Source organism: Coenobita brevimanus, chromosome 54, assembly GCF_032717465.1.
Source record: "Coenobita brevimanus isolate Jiangsu-jjx chromosome 54, ASM3271746v2, whole genome shotgun sequence".
In the NCBI taxonomy this organism is placed as follows: domain Eukaryota; kingdom Metazoa; phylum Arthropoda; class Malacostraca; order Decapoda; family Coenobitidae; genus Coenobita; species Coenobita brevimanus.
In genome coordinates, this window is record NC_137007.1 from 38505543 (window position 1) to 38526227 (window position 20685).

Sequence of the window (20685 nt, forward strand, 5' to 3'; positions counted from 1 at the left end):
ATTCACCTCATCTGCCACCCAGCTACGTGAATTAGGCTGGCTGGATGAAAATCTGGGCGAAACCAAAGTAATAAAGGCATAACACCACATCCTTCCCACTTTTTTCTTTATTTGTGATTGATTATTTCTAGTGTGTCTTCTGTGCCAGTCATGTCAGTGTATGAATGATATGAACGACACACAAGGAAATATATGGTTGTAATATGAAGAATGTATTGTTAAAAAAGATATAAGCCACTTTAATTGTCGAAAACACAGGCCGTGGACAGAGAGGTTGAACACTGCAACTCAATTTACTCAATAACTTTAAATTATATACTTTCTTTTAACTTCAAGTGTTTAGTATTTTTTACTAAAGTATTGAAAGAGAAAAAAATACGTAAAAAATGATGTCGCGGATTCTCGGACGACTGTGGGGAAAGACAACGTGTAAGAAAAGCCAAGGACCCAATGTGTGGTGGCGCAAGGTGAAGGATGAGACTGAGAGTACGTCTGGAAAGGGGGGTTGGTGGGCAGGGGGCTGGTGGGGGGGCAGCCTGCAGGAGAGCACCCCCGAGGCGAGTGATGCGGGCAAGTTGGGTGGGATGGGGTGGAGGGCGGTGTGGGTCACGGTGTTGTTGCTGGTGTTGACGATGTTCGTGGTGTTTGGGCTGGCGGAGTACCACCTCTCGGGACTCTACGCTGACCTCCAGGATGAACTCCACCAGCGCCGGCACCTCATATTCATCCGCACCCTGCTCCAGTCTCTGCCCGTGGTGGGGAGTACCTTTGCCCCATCACCCTCCCAGCTCATGTCCCAGCTCGCCTGGACGCGCCAAGTGCCAGTGCTGGGCCTATTTTGGCGGTACCAGGCGGTAGCAAAGATGCAGGAGGAGCTCGAGCAGCTGAAAGCATTTGAGCGCTGGTGGGCACTACCTTGCATTCTTCTAGCTTTCCTTGCTGCTCTGGCTGTTGCTTTGGCACTAATTCTGTGGTGCTGCGGCCACAAGCCCACACCTGCGCCTCCTTCGCACCATGAAACCCCTCCCACCCCTGTCAAACCCCCCGAGGCTTTTGTGGTGCCAATAGACGGCGATGAAATACAACCTTACGACCCGAATGCCGGCTTCAGCCTCCCGTCTTCCATCACAGACGCTTCTGTCTTGTCCTTATCCTTGGATTAACTGCGCTTGTCTGTCGTTTTAGCCTAATAGGAGGTGGCGTCCTTCCTCCTCCTCCCATCCCCCATCTGATAGGTCACTGGTGGGTCTACCCTTGGAGGCACAGTCGGGTTTACTGTATATAAAGTGAGTGTTCGTTTCGTATCGCTTATAAAGGGTCCAATATGCTTGCATGTTGCATGCGTCGGCCTTGGTCACCAAATGGCGGCAGTCCACTCTGCTTTATCTCTGGCAGCCCCTTTATTCACTCCTTTATCCCTGAGGTCATACCGTATGACCTCGTCCTAGGTCTTTTTCGGTCTGCCTCTCGGAGCCCTGTCCCCGACATTCACACTTCTCACTTTCCGCACACAATTGTCGTCCTTCATCTTCTCAACATGCCCAAACCATCTCAATCTACCGCTCCTCATCACATCAATACACTCCAGTCTCACCCTTCCTCTCAACTCTTCAATTGTAATCCTAGCCCCCCCGAGGCCTCACACTCAAGACACTGACCAGTAAGATTCTCTTAAGTGTGTGAATGAGTTTTGTTATTTGGGGGACATGTTATTTGCTGGAGGTGGGGCTGGAAGCTAGGGTAAGAAGTAGTTGTAGGAAGTTCAGGGATCAGTTGCCTCTCTTGCCATTGAGAGAACTCTACCACCGTGCCAAGGTGATCTTTGTATGCGGCATGCATAATGCTGTATGGAAGTGAGACCTGGACAGTCCCATCCGTCCTCTCAGCTCTTTATCGGTCGCAGTCCTTGTCCTCCACACACCCCTACCCCCAGGTTTCACTTTCGGGAACGCACTACACATCCATCTAATCATTGTCATTTTTGTACGATTGAACCTACGAGCCTGTAAACCAAGAAAATATTCACTACGCCGAATAGTAACCATATAACCAAACCGGTGTGTTCCCTGCGTATCAGGTAAGTGGCAAAGTGAGTTCATATATTATGTAACTTGATGAAAATATGAATCAAGACATGCCCTTGTCCCCTGGGATTCCCCTTATCATTCTAAAATTGTCTGCCTTTATCCACAATAGAATGCACAGTAAGTAATGGCAATCAAAGAGTAAATATAAGATAGAAAGCTACTGGCATGTAGACACAACCACGACTCGGTATTCAAGTAATGACAGTGACTCAGTTTCGTCAGGTGAAAACAAGTGAAGAGTTTAACCCATTCAGCCGGAGGATATAATTCCCATCAAATTGTTGTTGTCATCAGGCGATTTATTCAGTTTGGCAGAGCGCCGTAAACAGTGAAGAAGCTAGTGAACTCCGTCTCTAACCCTTCCTCTTCCATACTTCTTCTGAGCATATTAAAATCGTCTGATGGTAGAAGGATTTAATGTACAGTAATTTTGTGCCGAACTCACCTACGGATATACAGGATTATGCTCCTTTTACTCCTACCTTTGCCCAGGTTTTGTCCTTTTGCATCTTATTTCACGTAGCTCAGTGCCATAAAAAGACAATACTATGGCTCTACACCCTTGAGGCCTACATAGCACTTCTTCGTGACTAGCATGATTTTGTGGTATTGATTTATTGCCACAGCTCAGCAATAAAAAGGTACATTGACAGCAGTTTTAGGCAGCTTTACAGTAAAATGAGTATTGAAAGTTCTGTTGTGTTAAAATCTTCGGAACATGGCAGCCTCGATGGAGGAACAATTCGCCATTTTCCTTGAATGTGGTGGTTAATGGTTATAAGAAAAATCTTGTTCTTGATCTTTTATTTATTTTTTTTTAATGGTACAAGGTGGGACACACTCTCCGCCAAGTCACTTCTTCACTTATCTGACACGCAGGGAACATGTGGGTTTGGTTATATGGTTACCACCCAGCGTAGTAAATGTTTTCCTGGTTTGCAGGAAACCATGGTGCTTGAGAGGGACGGCGTTATATGCAGGCATCGATATGGCCGGGTAACTTCTCTGCTTGGTCATACAAAAGTTCTTTAGTTCTCTCTTTATCCTCTAAAAGGAGGATGGTGGGCCGCAGGAGAAAGGTAACCGGTCTGTAGTCCACTGAGTTTACATTCAGATGATCATGGGGTTTCAGCTACTACTACTGCTACTACCACTACTGCTACAGGAAACCATCTGGCTTGTCATTCAGTGCAGTGTGGCCCAGTAGGCCTACCGAGTAAGTGAATGATGTGAGCCCTCAGCATCCTGCCTTTGAGAGAGGGGGAGGCGATTTGGTAAGAAGGCAGGTAGATACCAGAGGTAACATTATGAGATTCGTCTGATATCACCTCATACGGGGTTAAGTCGTCTGGCGACACGCAGATAGATAGATAGATAAATTGACTGATTGGTTGATTGATTGATTGATTATTTGTAATTCACTATTAAAACCTCATTACAAGCCCCACCTCTCTGCGGAACGTGTTGCTGAGTGGCAGGCGGGAGTGAGCAGAATATGGCAACAAAAAATGCATGCAAAGTGAGATACAGTAGCTATCGGTGACATAAGAGCAATGATCCAATACAAGGCAGCGTAAGATAGCATTTCTTCTACTGATAAAGCAGAACTCTTCGCTCAGACTTTCTTCTCCAATTCCACCTTAAACGATTCCGGTGCTGTTCCTTGATCACTTCCCCTCTTTGACGTCTTCATGACTGACATTAAAATTTCCTCAGTTGACGTATTTTCTGCAATATCTGGCCTCAATACTAACAAGGCATATGGCCCAGATGGAGTCCCTCCTGTTGTCCTCATGAACTATGCCTCTGTGCTTACACCCTGCCCAGGTAAACTCTTTCACCTTTGTCTGTCAACTTGCACCTTTCCTTCTTGAAGTTTGCTATCATTCAGCCTGTCCCAAAGAAAGATGATCATTCCCATCCTTTTAACTATCACCCAGCTACTTTAACACCCTGTGTTTCAAAAGTTTTTGAGTCTCCTCTGAACAAGTTTTTTTTGATGCTCCTTTCCTATAGCAGCCTTCTTTTTGATCGTCAGTATGGGTTCCGCCAGGGACGCTCCAATGGCGATCTTCTCACCTACCTTTCTTATATATATATATATATAAACATAATCCCCTCGGAACTTTGCAGGCTGTATTGATCCTTAAGAATAGTATTGGACCCAGCCTGTGCAATATTAATATTATTATTATTATTTTTATTATTATTATTATTATATTATCGACTGTACCCAGAGATGAGGAGGCCACACTATGTTTACTGTAGTTGGCGGTTGAGTTAAAAGAAAACGAATTGCAGCCGTGCTTAGAAGAAAACGTTTGTTTTACTACTTCAGCGTAAACTATACCAAACTTTTGATGTCTCAGCGTTATCCAGAATGTTGAAGCTTGCACTGAACGGTAAAGACTCCAAATAAAAAAGAGCATTCAGTCCTATACGTCAGAGTCTGCACTCTTCGTGTAAGGGTGTTAATTCTGTACGAGCGTCTCTTCGCTTTTTCGTCAAGGATGTGAAATCTCTAAAATTGTCTCTCCTTAAGGCTTCAATTCTTCACTGAGGTGTCATTTCTTCCCTAAAGGTATCAGTTCTATAAGAGTGTCACATCACTTTTTCTCTAATGATGCCTCCTCTAAACGGTTATCATTTTTCTAAGGGCGTCATTTCTTCTGTAAGGCCATTGCATCGTCTCACAGGCCATCATTTCTCTTGTAAGGGAATTGCTTCTTACGAAGGTCATCAGTTTTCTCTAAAAGTGTCACTTCTTCTCTAGGGTGTCACTTCTTTTCTCTAAGGGTGCTCTTTTTTTCCTCTAAAGGCATCTTTTCTCACCCAAGAGTGTCACATTTTCTCTGATGATGTCACTTTTCTTTCTGTCACTTTTCTTGTCGAAAGAGATTAGAAAGTGTCCCTCCATGACTTGAGCTTTACTAGGATGATGTGCTTTTATTTTCTATTCTTATTACCGTCAGGCGATTTTATTAAGCTTTGGTTGGTGATTTCCGAACTGCGGACATCTTGATGTATCTCCATCAGTGCCTTTACCACTAGGACTCATTACTCATTCCTAAGTGAGAGAGAGAGAGAGAGAGAGAGAGAGAGAGGGGGGGAGGGAGGGGCTGGGAGGGGAGGCTATGAGCCTCAACACATAAACAACCTCCCAGTTGTGTGTGTGTGTATATGTGTGTGTGTGTGTGTGTGTGTGTGTGTGTGTGTGTGTGTGTGTGTGTGTGTGTGAGGTCAAGGACACACCACTGCCTTGTAAGGTTAGGTGGTGGCGCCTCACTCCGCCAGGCTACCTCACCACCTGCATCTACACCCACGCATATACCTACACCTTCCACACCTGCTGCTACACTCACATACATCAACACCATCCACACCTGCTGTTACACTCAAACATACGCCTATATTTTCCACACCTGATACTACACATATTACTATTACAACTACATCCGCAACTACATTTACTTCACTTGGCCCTTAATATTCCACACCTGCAACTACACCCACACATATGCATACAACTGCCGACTCCTATACCTACACCTCCTAGTACACCTGCTGACCTACTACTACAGCCACATCTACGCTATTTCCACACCTGTTATATCCACGCCTACACCATCCAGACTTGTTATTACCCCTACACACTCATTTACACCTTCTACACCTGTCACCACATTTTCCACGCAACCCTTGCCATGTCTCGGCCTCTGTATAATTGAAGCGAGATTAAAAGCCTTCCGACCCGCTTGAATACTACTGGTTAATTTAGCTGAGTATCAAGGTTTTTGCAGAAGAAAACAACTGTTGACCATAACTATACATTAACCTTCCCTGTTCTACAATTATCACACTTGCTGGTACACTTTAACCTTCACCTACATATACTGGATACCCGCCCTTACACTCTCACTACACATGCATTTTCATCTACATCCCAAACACCGACTTTATTTTGGCAACTGAACACTTCGAGTCAGAGCAATTTTTCTCTGGCTAAAGAGAATCGTCTGGGGGTAATTATCTGTGTCATCCCAAGTATGTCTTTCTCATTTCCTCCTTTCCAGCACCAAACGGTTTCATTCTGCCTAAGAAAAACGAAGTCTAAATCTAAGAAATAAGTCATTGTAACTATCAAAGGACGTCCCCCTCCCCACCCCATCCTCACGCCAGTACCAGGTGACTGAGTTCAATTTCCGATGGACGTACTGAGGCCGAAAAGGTTAAAATAAATAGTAACTCATCTCAACTCTCATATGGTCGCGTTTGCTCTTGTATTCTGTTGTAGCGAACGCCAGACGATTTTATTCATCCGAGAGTGCGAATTACAGGATCCTGAGAGAGTTAATGAAGGAGCTGAGGCTACAAATCCACTGTAGGCCAGACATTCCACGTATCCCTTTTTCATGCTGTGGCCATCTGCGAGAAACCGGCAAGAAATGTCATTATCGTGGTGGTGGACATTTCGAGTGACGTGTTTCCACTGTCATGCCTGATTAGCCTCACTTGGAATGTTGTTAATTGTACCGAGGTAAATTCTCGCTGTTATCTATCCAGCAAAAGAATTTCGGATTATTAGTACCTGAAAAAGTCTTTAACCCGGATGCAGCAGAATCATGGCATTAGGGCTTGTTCGCTGAGATATCGGAATCGGGTATAGTTTGACGCAGGATGTTAGATCGTGTGGGTCGGAATAAACGCACAGCAAATAATACCTCGATTTATTGATTCGCTTTTGGGGCATTTCGTTTCTCACTGTGACCTTGGCTTTTTTTTTTAACTCATTGCTTCGTATGTAATGGAAATAAGATTGAAAGTGGAACGCGTATTATCTTCTTCTCTACCAGTAATTGGTTATTGATGCTACTGAGGAAAGGTCATATCTATAATGGAAGACGGGAATATAGCCAATGTCAGGAATGCCTCCAGACTGATGCATATGGAAGCATGGGCAAATGAATGGCCTTAGTCCGAAGGATTAAGCTATATGGAAGAGATGCTATAGAAAAATACTACGTGCTTCCTCAGTAATGTAGTTGATCTAGAAAAAGAAGGAACATTGCTTCAGAAAAGGCAAAACCGGAATTTTATTAGCGAGGATGATGGCAGACAAACTTTAAAATAAGTAGGAGGTAGCAGGCAGCATGTTTGGGAGTGGCCCTTAGACAAATGATTGTGTGTTGATGCCAGGACAAGGTGACGTGCTTGTCGCCGTGATTAAGACTTCAGCGTGTACAGTGCGATAATGTAGTAGTAATGTCTTCTGAAGCGTGGGAAAATCATCTAGTCCAGCTTTAAGAAAAATAACTAACCTAATCTGACCCAGCCCTGCCTCAACTAACTGATCAAATGCTCACCTGACCTAACCTACCCTACCCTACCCTACCCTACCCTACCCTACCCTAACCTAACCTAACCTAATTCATCCCGCTCAAACGTAACCAAACATAAATCTAACCTGACTAACTACTCTACCTGATCCACCTTAATACTAATTCAAACCCTCCCAATCCATCCTACCCTAACCCTAACCTGTGTCATTTGGTATAAGTATTCAGCAAGGATAATTACTGACGCAAATAAATTGGCATAAGTTTCCGTATGAGTGCTTAAATTTCTTGCATCTTCACAAAATCCCCCTGTGAACAGTCAGTTGTGTGTGTCGCAAAAAGCTTCGAATAAAACCTAGAGATAATTTTCCTCACACTCAAGATTTGTCTGGAAGGAACAAAAACAAACATGGGAAATTTCCACACAATCCTGTCCTTGTCCTTATTGGGGGGAAAGATAGTTACGACACCGAACTGATCGTAAATTTGTTTGTGAATCAGCATCCCGGACATCCGGAAGGTAAAGAATAATGTTTTTACTCTTTCCTTGCTTAAAAAATTTGATTACCTAGACCTTGAACCACCATTTTTGTTCAGGTTAACCCTTTGCATGCTGCGTGTGTTCTAGAGCTGAGAAAAATATCGCGTGCGGATGGCTGTAAAATGACACACTGCTCGTAATTCGCCGCCAAAAGTTTCAAGATAGTTTTAAGTTAGTTTTCCTTTCCCTTTTTTTAATGTGGATTTCTTTGAGGCCCACAAAATCGCTTAACGTTAGTGGGGATAAAATACAAAGGCTGTGTGTCGTGGCCAGAGGTTGAATACAGGTTCTACCAAATCTCGTATGAGTTGTTTGTTTTGCATTAAGCTTGCAAACTCACACGAGACTGTGCATACGTTTACTCGATAAAGTTTAAAAGCGCACACAAACACAAGTAAGCACACACGCACTCACACACATACGCACAGGTAAATACACACACACACACACACACACACACACACACACACACACACACACACACACACACACACACACACACACACACACACATGACCATAATCGGAACCCACGGAAGTGTAAAATGATCCAGAAAGCGAGAGCAAACCGTTCCCTACCGTATCAAGCAACGCAAGAGAGAGAGAGAGAGAGACAGAGAGAGAGAAGACTGGACAGTGTGGGAAGAGAGAGGGGGAGAGGGAGATGAAGAAGAGGGGGGAGAGACGAGGGAGAGGATGGCAGGACAGAGGCGAATAAGGGAGGAAGGGAGGGAGATAATTGAGTATATGGCCAAGAGGAAGCTTAAGGCATGACAGGAAGGGTGGGAGGGGGTGGGACTTTTGGATGAGAGGGGAGAGAGAGAGTTGGAGGGAGTAGGAGGAGAGGAGAAGGAATAACACTGAACAGAGAGAAAAACTAGATGGAAGAAGAGGGCGTGTGAAGGAGGGATGGGTGGGTGGAGGGAGAGGGTGAAAGGGAAGGGATTGGTAATGGGAGGGGATTTGAGGGAGGAAGTGAAAGGGTGGGTAAGTAGACGAGAAAGGAAGAAACTTGGACAAACGATGCGGACAAGCAGAGGGTCTGAGGGTACAATGAGAGGTTTGGAGGAAGGTAGAGAGGGAGGGGGGAAGGGAGGGTGGGAGGGAGGGAGATAGAGTGAGTGTGTGTGTAGGTGGGTGGGAAAGCCGGACTGGTGGGAGGGAACGAAAAGAGAGAGAGAGAGAGAGAGAGAGAGAGAGAGAGAGAGAGAGAGGCAGATGGTAGGGATAGGAAATGTGTGTGTGTGTGTGTGCGTGTGTGTGTGTGAGAGAGGGAGAGAGAGTGAGAGAAGGGGGGAGATGGTATGGGTGGATAGAGGAAGGGAGAGTAATCGTAAAAATAAAAATAAAAGCCTACATTTGTGTGTTTGAGGTGGGGGGATGCGAATGGGAGAAAGAGGATGGAAGGGAGTAAAAGAGCGGACGGTAGGGACAAAGGGAGCTAGGAAGAACGAGGGTATTTTTTTTTCCTATCGACAGCACGAGGGTCATTAAAGCAGATCAGGTTATTCTAAGTCTCAGTTTTCCTCTAGAACACGACCCCCAACGGTTGATGTTACATTCAGGTCCCTAACTCTACTGATTGATAAATAGGAATAAGTAGGGAAAGGTGGATAAGTTGGAGAAGCAGATGAGGTAGATAGATAGACAGACATAGATACAGAGCGAGAGCGAGAGAGAGAGAGAGAGAGAGAGAGAGAGAGAGAGAGAGAGAGAGAGAGAGAGAGAGAGAGAGTGTAAAGGAGTTAGAAATTTAAAGAATGTACCGTAATAAAATTTAAGAGTAAGTGAGTGTAAAAGAGTACAAGAAAGAAAGAAAGTGAGAAAACTGAAGAAAGTAAGAGAGTCAGGGTGTAAGAAAGCAAGGAGGTGTAGGAAAGCGAGAGAGTCTCATAAGGTAAGAGAGTGTAAAAGTGAATGTAAGAGAGTGAGAAACCTGAAGATAGAGGGTAGGAAGGAGGGGTGGTCCGTGGGTGGCTGGGGATGGGCGGGAGGGGCGGGAGGCGGTGACCTACGACCCAAGATTGCTAGGGTCGCCAGTGGTCAGCCGCCTCCTCCCTCTCTCCCTTCCATCCCCCTCCCCCCTGTGGTGTAGATCTTATCCCTCCCACCCCTCTCGCTCTCTCTTCCGGCGACCAGCTCTGGCCAGGGGCGGGGCAAGGTGGAGAGGAGTCGGGTGGGGTGGGGTGGCATGGGGTGGGACGAGCATGCGGTCGAGTGAGGTTGGGTGAAGTAGGGTGGTCGGGGTGGGGTGTGACGGCTTGGAGTTGGATGGTGTGGAATGGAGTGATATAGGGTGAGATGGGGTGGTGTGGGGTTGAGATGGATGGGGTTGGGTGAGGTAGGTTTAAATCCACGGCTGTGCTAGAGTGGAGTGGGGTTGTGTGGGACGGGGTGGGGTGGGGTGGAATAGGATTGGTAGAGGTGGTCGTAGTTCTCAAGGCCAATAAGTAGTTTTTACGCCCTGGCATGACCTAGTACATTCCATTGCTTGTCTGTACATTACATTACATTACGTTGCGTTTTATAACTTTTTCTACGTTATATTCTCAAGCTTTCGAGAATGTGGTGATGATAATATTGCGCTGTGTATCTGTCTATCAATCTATCTATCTATCTATATCACTAACAGGGATATCCGGCGTTGCCCTGGTAAAACCCTATGATGGTGCATACCGGCATTGCCTGGGATCCCGGATGGCCACTCCTCCTGTGAGAGAAGACCCTTGGATCCCATTTACACACTGAACAATTGTTCCTCCTTGGACCCATTTCCCCAGGACTATATTTCCCATGGACCTATTACTACCATGGACCTATTTTCCCAGTACCCATCCACCCACCAACCCTGCCCACCCACCTCACCCTCTCTGCACATTCCACCAATCCGTCCACCCATCCGACCAGTTGTATCAAATAATGATTAAGTGTTTGTAGACGAGAAAAACCCGACGACAGTTGGCTACCATGTTTCCACCATGACCACTTGATTATTTCTAATTACCTCTAATCGTGACCATCAAAGGCGCTGTTTTCGCAGCTGTAGGGTACACATCTAAATCCGACGTTTCCCTCCGATTTCCATAGGGGACAGACAAACAGACTTTCTCTTTTATATATGTACGAATAATGTGGATCTTTGGGAGTACTTTTATAGTATGTATCTTATTAATACCGCAGACTTGCGATAATGATGTGTTATGTGACTTGATATTCCATACAGTAGGCTTTGATGTGCACTATATATTAACTACATTTTCTTGGTTGATATTGATCGGCGAATTTCCTTATATAGGTATCTTGCGTAAACGAGGTACTTTATTATTATTATTGGCAGAATGTACCGTACTATTCAGATTGATGGCAAGTATGTTGGTGTAATCCTAGTTTATGTATGTGTGACTGATGTACGAAATGTCACCTTGCGTCTGTGAGATACATATCCCTTGGTGAGGTATACCGCAGTCATTAGCGGCAACACTAGCACAGTTTCTGGCCTCACTCACACTTTCCTTTGATCTGCCACCTTCAGTCTTTAAGCCTATTGGACTCAATCCCTTCCAACTGAAACTACCGTGTCTTGATTTGGGTTCTCTGGTAGGCCTTCTTTGAAACGGGTAAGTTTTAGCTTACAGTTGCCAAAATTCGCACGCATGAGTGATTACAATTATCCACACACGAACACACGCAAATACACACGCTCATGCATCACCCACACACTACCACACTTTCAAGCACACCTGCAATCTGAGCCCTTAGAGGAGACCCTGGGCACTCTCCTTCCCTCCGTCCCTCCTCTCCTCCACCTCTTTCCTCCTTCCCTCCTCCTTCTCTCCTCCGCCAACTTCCGGTGTAAGTGGGCGGCGGCGGCGGAGGACACGGTTGAGGGAGGAAGGGCAAGAGGAGGGAGGGAAGGAGGGGCTACCTGACAGGTTAGAGGGGGAGGGAGGGAGGGCTGAGAGTGAAGGAGGGAGGGAGGGAGAGAGAGGCGGTTTGGCGAAAGAGGGAGGAGGGAGGGAGGGACTAGCTGACAGGTGAGAGAAGGAGTAGGTGAGGGAGGCTGCAGTGGAGGGAGGACGAGAGGGAAAGGATACTGGAGAGACGGGAGGGACCGGGAGAGGCAGGAGGTAGAGAGAGAGGTAAGGAAGGTAGAGAGGAATGAGGGGAGGTGGAGAAACTGGCTGAGAATAGAGGATGGAAAGGAAAGGGGAATTGAAGAGAGAGAGAGAGAGAGAGCAGAAAAAGGAGAGAAAACAGAAGAGGACACTAGGCGAGAGGAAGACCGAGAGAGGGAGAGGGGCAGAGAGGCAAGCTTCCATAAGAGACTGGCTCCACCCTGTTTGGCCTGGCGTGCTGACTCAGCGGGGGGAGTCACCAACCTTTTATAGCAGGGGGGCCAGGCAGGGTCGCGGGCCTGGTCCAGTATATGCCCTGGCCTGTGTACACCAAGTCGATAATATTCGCAATTTTGATTCAAGAATCACTTAGTCTAAAACTGATGTTCTCATTATTAGTAGTACTGTTATTACTGTCGTTGTTGTTGTGTTGGTGTGCATAAGAGACACCTTCCTCCGGACATAATCAGGTTGTTGCCTATATGATTGCAATAGTAGAAATGTACAAGAACGCTTTACCCTGTTAGAAGCTGTGGCAGCACAATAATTAATGTTGTAGATGGAGGCTGATCTGTATCGGGTTGGACTCCCAGGATGGTAGAGTCCGTCCACAAATACCAGCTATTACCAAGACAAGGCCAGACCTAATCCCTGAGAAAATAGAGGGTTTGTAACATGGGGCAAAATCCTCACTATATTTGAAGAAAAGAACCTCACAAAGGGGCAGCCTTACACCCCGAGGTATTACGATTCAGTCACTGTTATTAATGTTATCACTGGTTATCATTATTAGCAATGTTATTACTATTATTGTTATTATTATTGTTATTGTTATTATTATTATTATTGTTATTATTATTGTTATTATTATTATTATTATTATTATTATTATTATCATCGTTATCATTATGGCGTCTAGCAGGATAATATCTCAGATAAGCAGTATTTGCCTGAGATAGTTTTGAAGACATCTGATCCCGCTTACTAAATAACAATGAAATTCTTTTGCCATATATTTTTTTTAATGATCTAGGCACTGTGGGAAGGAGAGACGGGGAGAAGAGATAGGTGAAAATGGGAAAGTAATGGAGTGCAAAGGGGAATTTGAAAGGGCGAGGAGAGAAAGTGACAGATGAGGGAAAGGGAAGACACAAGAAATAAAACAAGAGACGAAAAAGAACTGGAATAAAGGTGAAGAATGGAACAGGTAGAAGGGAAGGAAGGAAAGGAGAAGGGAATGGGAGAGCGAGAGGGAAGTGCAGAAGGAGGTGGTAAGCAAGGAAAATAAAAACTTGGAGAGAAGTGAATGGAATGGGGGCAGAACTGAGAGGAATGAGGAGAGAGGGCGAAGAAAAGTGTGTAAGACTAAGAGGGAATAAGAACATATATTTAGAGAAAGAAGTGAATGAAATGGCTTAGAGTGAAAGGGAAGGGGAAGCAAGATATGAGGATGAGGATTAGAGAGACGGAGGAAGGGAGGGGATAAGGACAACGACGAGGTGAAGGTAATCGGGGATGAGGGAAGGAGAAGAAAAAGTTAGACAAGTAAATGAATAGGGTGAGGGCGGGGGTGACAGGACAGGAAGAAGAAGGAGAGGGTTGGGACGAGGGATGAGAGGATAAGGGATGAGGAGGAGGGGAGGGTGTGAAAAATGGGTAGGTGAGCAAAGAGTGGCTGGGTACGGAGGGTGAGGCTTGGGTTCACCTTAGGCAATACAAGAAAAAAAAAAAAACAGCATCCACCTACCTAGAGGGATATTTACTCCCTCCCCTCCTTCCTCTTTTTCTATTGTCACTGCATCTTTTACGTCTTTGTCTTTCTCTTATTTATTTTCCATTTCTCTCTGTCTTACCGTCTCTCTCATGCCCTCAAGGCTCCTTATGTGTTCCATTTCTATCAGTCTGTCGATCTCTGTGTCTCTCATTTCTGTGTATGTCCGTTTTCGTTTCACTTCTGTACGTCTCTCTCTCTCTCTCTCTCTCTCTCTCTCTCTCTCTCTCTCTCTCTCTCTCTCTCTCACACACACACACACACACACACACACACACACACACACACACACACACACACACACACAGAACAGGTTTAAGAAGCGCCCAGAGTTGTGAGTATGTCCTTGAGTCAATGTATTCACCGTATACAAGTGTCACTCACATACTCTTCGTTTCTCCCACTCTTTTTCTCCATATGATCTTTTCACCTAGAGGCAGGGTGTTGGGGAGGGAGGCCTTCATGTGGTGGCACTAACATAACGAGGGGCTCAACTACCTGGTAATGCAAACCTCTCTCATTTACTTCCCTGTTCCCCGAAACGTGGATGGTGAACTATAGGAAAAGAGGAAAAAAGTGGATGGTAAACTGCAGTAGAATGGGAATCTAAGCCTGCAGTCCACTGGGTTCACGATCAGATGAGCCTGGAATGCGACTACTACAACAACTACTACTACTACTACTACTACTACTACTACAGAGAAACAGTTCCTCCTAAGCTAAACAGAATCTTACAACTGTAGCATGAAAGAATTAGAAACTCAGTAGTCATTTTAAGGAGGTGACGGGCATGTTCAGTCTCAGCTTTTCTTCCTAAAGTTGAATTGAATTGTTTGGTGACAGCAAGTATGAAACCGAAGCGTTGTTATTGAAGAAGGGTTGACGTGTGTGTGTGTGTGTGTGTGTGTGTGTGTGTGTGTGTGTGTGTGTGTGTGTGTATCACGATCAAGTGAAATATGAGCCAAAAGTGATAAGCGTAATGGGAGGTCACGTACAGTGCCAGATATCAGCGGCATATCAGATCGGGAAAGTGCTAGTTATCTGTTTATTAATTTACCAACCTATAATTTTCTGTTAGCTGACGTGCATGTTGTAAGGGGTGGCCTTGACAAAAAGAGTTCCATGCATTTCAACCCTCACTCAGCAAATCTCTCCTCACTCCAAAAGATATCGTCCTCCCTCAAACAGCGTACCACTTTTCTTCGATGTTTCTCTCTCTCCAGTTTCAGCTACTTTAGAATACATCGCCCTAATTAAACATCTGACATCTAAGCATTATATTTTGGCTTATGAGAGATTATTATATTCTGTTAAGAAACTCCACACGCACCTCAGTGGCAAGAAACTGTGTGTAAGCCAGTCAGTTGCTGTGGTTGAACGTGATTACTATATTCTCGGTGGTACTACACGATTTTCGTTACCCAAAAGAATTCTCAAGACTACAGTGTCAAAAGCTAGCATTGCACAAGTCTAAGGCTTTGAAATCTTAGGTGTATCGCAGGGTGTGGCTGAGGACGCCGGCGCGGGGTCAGGGGCGAGTTCGGGCGGCCGTGTAATCGCCGACAGAGTTACGGGAGTGGGCTGACGTGTGCCTGGAGAGAGAGAGAGAGAGAGAGAGAGAGAGAATAATGCTGTCTGTTGTTAATCCTGCTAGAGTGTGGAATTTAGTTAGCGACCTATCTTAACTTCAACAGCAGTTCATTTTAAGTCCTATACCTGGATAATCTCTTGTATGCTGTTTATATTATCTTAACATTGACCTAGTGTGCATATATATTTATTTTTATATTTATTTATATATAAAACATAAGACAATAGTATGCGAGCGGTAGAAATGTGTGTGTGTGTGTGTGTGTGTGTGTGTGTGTGTGTGTGTGTGTGTGTGTGTGTGTGTGTGTGTGTGTGTGTGTGTGTGTACACTCTTAAACTGATATGTGGATAGTGTCGTAAACTGGATCACCAATAAATAATTTCCTCACCCAGAACAGATACTTACATACCTGTAACGGAGTCAAAGGGTAAAGCCCATTCCCCCTCCCCCCCACACACACCACACTTCCCACGCATGCTAATCTTGCCTCGGTGACTTATGACGGAGCCGCGTCGGAAGAAGAAGAGGAGGAAGGGCGGGACCTTACCTCAACTCACCTTGCGGGGCCTGTCTGAAGGTGTGTTGCCCCGCGGCCCTTAGCTCTTCCTGTCGATTACGTCACTCCTCACGAGGGTACTTCCGCGGGGTTCTGGAATGTTGGTTAGGTCTTACTTTCTTTTCTTTTCTGTGGTGTAAGTTATAATACAACGCCGCGTGCCCTTTTCCTTTCTTTTATTCATTTGCTCTTGGTTTCTTTTTCCTGTTGCATACATACTTAGCTCCTCACGGGGGTACTCTATGGAATTTCTGGCTGTCGTACCTTCTTTTCTGATTTTGATTGCTAGGATAAACTTTTTATCTGTAGAAGAACGTATAATAAAATTTTGCGCGCCTACTCTCTCTCTCTCTCTCTCTCTCTCTCAATTTTTTTTTTTTTTCGCCTCTGTCGCTAACGTCAGTCCTTGTCGGGGTACTTCCGAAGGACCTGTGAAAATGTTATCCGAGTAGGCCTATCTTTCTTTTGAGTCTGGCGGATGTTGGATTCAGTTTTTACCTGCAGCGTAGTCCTGAGCAAATGTTCCTCGACACTTCCATGGCTGCTGATACGGTATAAAGTACAGTAATACAAGAAAGTTAATGCATGAGACAGCTCAATATGGGGTACAGCAGAAAAGTACGGGATGGAATCTTACTCAGACGTTCGGGGAGGAATGAAAAATATTTACCATAGTCGTGGCACGAGAATGGCACCTTACTTTGTTAGTGATTGTACAGGAGGTCATCTTTATAACTTAGGGATTTGTTCAGAAATAGAGTGTTTTCCATCAGATAGTTGGTAATATAAACTGAGGGAAATGGCAGTTCAACTTCTTAGGTAGTAATGAAATTTGAAGTGGCCGTTCTCTGTAATTAGATACGAACAGAAAAGAACATAGAATGGGTGAGTTGTATCAACAGTTTATTGCATAATAATTAGAGCACTTCTTACCTACTGTCTTCCTCTTGTCTGCATATATATATATATATATATATATATATATATATATATATATATATATATATATTTTTTCACAGAGAACTCGAACTTTTTCATGGCTAAGGGTGCTACAATTTGTCCTCAGCATAAAATAAGTTCTGTTGTTCTCTCTTCTTGTCAGTGTCACTCAACAGGATATGGCGTCAAGCAATAAAACAAAGAAGAGAATTTTATAATTAAGGTTATTTTGTCCTCGAAACCAACAAAATCGAAAGTCGTCGTCATATAAAATTTCGCTGCCATAGGGCCAAGGTCAAAGCCAGGGCAGACATCCCAGAGGCAGAAGGAAAAGGTAAAGAAGAGGAAGGGCGGAGGGACCTTTTTTGTACCAGTGTTCATGGAGGAGGAGGAGTGGTTCTGGAGGGGCGTCGGCAAACCACAGTATTATACATAAGGCGACGTATTGTGGTTAGCTTAAGAGTCCTCAAACATCTTCGCTTTAGCGATTTATTTCTGTACTACTCAATAATTTTCTTTTGTATGCCGTTCATATAATTTTCACATTAACATACAGCAGTTTTCAAGCATACCACATAAAACACTATCAATGTGTCACACACAAAAATAAATTGGCAAGGAGGAGATATTAGAGAACTTCCTTAGGTGTCGAGAATAAGGGTCCAGGCCTTGTAGACATGCTTTCTCGCTCATCTTTTAGCTTTTTTATGCACACTGGAACAATTACCCAGTCTGCTTCTACTCATTCTTGTCTCCAGCCCTGAATGGTTAGAACTATTACATTTAGATAGTTTCCCCTTTGTCCCTTGGTGTCCTTGCTAGAACTATTGCATTTAGATGTTTTCCTTTTTTTCTCTTTGTGTCCTAACTTGAAACTTAGAGCCAAGGTCAGGGTCGGGGTAGTCATCAAAAAGGCAAGAAGAGAAGAAAAACAAGCTAATATAAAAGGCGGAAGGATCTTTTATGTACTGGAGTTTATGGAGAGAGATGGTTCTAGGTTTTGGCTGGACGTAGACGAACCACTACACACATGGCCTTACACACCTGTCGAATTAGTCCTCTTAGTCATCTGCCCACACATACCTTTTTCCACACTCGTTTACCGTCACTTGATTTACCTCTATTCAGCCTGTCCCATATCTGCTGTGCTGAGTGCTTATGACTGCCAAATATGGACACTGGTATCTTGATGTGTTTATATTATAGGTTTACGTACGTCGCTTGAGTACCCATTGAACAATCAGGATAATTGCATTTTTTTCTTTCACGTGTTCATATTAATGTGGAAGTACAAGAAATTATGGATGTAGTCCAGTAAATGAAAAAAAGATGAAATTTCACTTGATGCCGCAGTCACGACTTTAAACACGTGTTCTGTTGTACTTTTTGAGTAATATAACGAAAGTACAAGATAAATTTTCAAAGCAGTAGAAAGTTAATTTGATTCTTTTGAGATACTTTGTCTAAATAACTAAACAGACACGTTTTTATGTGTGTTTGTTCTTGTTCAAAAGCCATTTTTTCCCCCATGCGTTCACTGATGAATAATTAATTTTGATGAACCATACGTTGTCCCATTGTGTTAAAGAGTTTTTGTGTGGGGAACAATGAATTTTAAAGACCAGGCTGCTCCACCTATTGTTCAGCTCCACGACACTTCTTTTTTTTTATTTAGTCATTCATTCATGCATTTGTTCATTCATTTATTATGGAGGAGGGGATAGATAACGCTAGGATATAAATTCTTACTACAGTCGGCGATTTTATTCACCATAGGAAAGACTCCCACACTCGGGAAGTGTCAAAGACTGTTATATATTAGGCTGTAAATAAAGAGTAAATATTCAGGCAAATGGAAAATTACCCAAGTAACCCTTTTTACATTGAAGACATCCTATTTTATTTTATCCTCGCCATCTCCAGACGATTTTATTCAGCTTAAGAGAGACATCATGCTCTAGGGATTAAATGAAACTTACTGCATAACCCATCCCTGCATTTCGAAAAATCTCTTCTACGCTAAATCTAATGATGTGATGGTAGCCAGAACTGAAGCTTATTAAGTGACATAGTATAATGCATGGTTCTTGAAACAGGACGTAGAGTTTTTCAGAGTTTTTCGTCTCGTGTGTCAAAATTTAAGACGCAACAGGAGGCTCGATACTGGTTTTCTTGACTGTATAACCCTGGAACCATAAGCCAAACAATAAACCAAACACCCTGTCTGGCGAGTGTGTGTGTGTGTGTGTGTGTGTGTGTGTGTGTGTGTGTGTGTGTGTGTGTGTGTGTGTGTGTGAGAGAGAGAGAGAGAGAGAGAGAGAGAGAGAGAGAGTACACTGGAGGACATAGAAAATAGAAATAATAGGAGGCCTGTTGGCCCATGACGTTATCTGTTGGGAAAAAGTAATTCTTCGAAGATCTAACCAGTATGTAAGAGAAAAGGATAAAAAACGGGGAAAGCTGGCCCTCACCCACCACACCACCATCCGGTTAAGCCGGCAGGTAAAAGATAGAAAAAAAAACAATATTCTTGTCAGAAAGAACAAGCATGAAAATTTTACAGAAGCTGAAAAGGAACGACTGTGCGTTATATCTGTCTAATACCTATTCTAAAGGTCTCTCGTGTGTATATATATATATATATATATATATATATATATATATATATATATATATATATATATATATATATATATATAAACACACACAGAGGGAGAGAGAGAGAGAGAGAGAGGGGTGACAGTGCTTGAAGACACTGCAGGGGAGGTGATAGACTTGGCGGGACACCTGACCTTGGCTAGCTTCAGTCAGGTCCCGCCCTTACCACACACACTCACCACCTGCCTTTGCTTCCTTTTGCCCTCTTGCCCCCTCGCTCCCTCATGCCCTCACTCAAGATCTCTCACCTCTTTATCGCCCTTTCTGTCTCATTCCCATCCCTTCTCCTTCACCAATTTCATCCTACCTCAACCTTCCCTTTGTCCTCTATTCCTCTTACCAACACTCCCTTTCAATTCTAATATCACATTTTATCCATTACCCACTTTCATTTTATTCCCTCTGCCCTCTACTCTCGTTCCATCCCTCCCTCTCTGTTTCACTCCTTCCTTCACTTCCTCTTGTCCTCAGTTCATCTTGCACCCATTCCTCTATCTCAATCCCTATAACTCATGCTGTTTCTCTCATTCCAACTTACATTCTTGTCTTTCCCTGTCGCATTCTTCTTTGTCATCGCTTCCTCACATTTGTACTTCCTCTCTCTCTCTCTCTCTCTCTCTCTCTCTCTCTCTCTCTCTCTCTCTCTCTCTCTCTCTCTCTCTCTCTCTCTCTCCCATATTGCTGTGTCTAATTCCTCTCATCTCTTATTTTCCATGTTACTGCCTTTACCTCATCCTTCCTCCTCCACTTTTCCCTCTTTCTTTCTTTCACTCTATCAGTCCTCCTTCGCTTTCCGTTTCCTCCTTCCCTCACTCTCTCCTCTCTCCTTGCCTCGCTGTCTCGTCCCTTTCACAATTACTTCCCATTTCTTAAAGATATTTTATTACCTAGTCCTCTTCAAGCTGTCACAATGCACAGTCTTATGTAAATATTGGCCATTCTTGCTGACTATATCTTTGGCTGACACGTAACTTACCAAGATTGCATCTGGTCTTTTAACTCTTTCTCTACAGTATTATTTTTAATAGTTTTTTCCCGCTACCATAAGATAATTTTCAGCGTTTTCTGAGTGACGTCATTCGTATTTCATTC

General features: G+C 44.0%; 1 protein-coding gene across 4 annotated transcripts in view; it reads left to right on the top strand.

Moving 5' to 3' along the window:
• The window catches only part of LOC145401030 (uncharacterized), a 512459-nt gene that overhangs the window by 245080 nt on the left and 246694 nt on the right, over positions 1 to 20685 (top strand). The gene's annotated exons all lie outside the window — the stretch shown is intronic.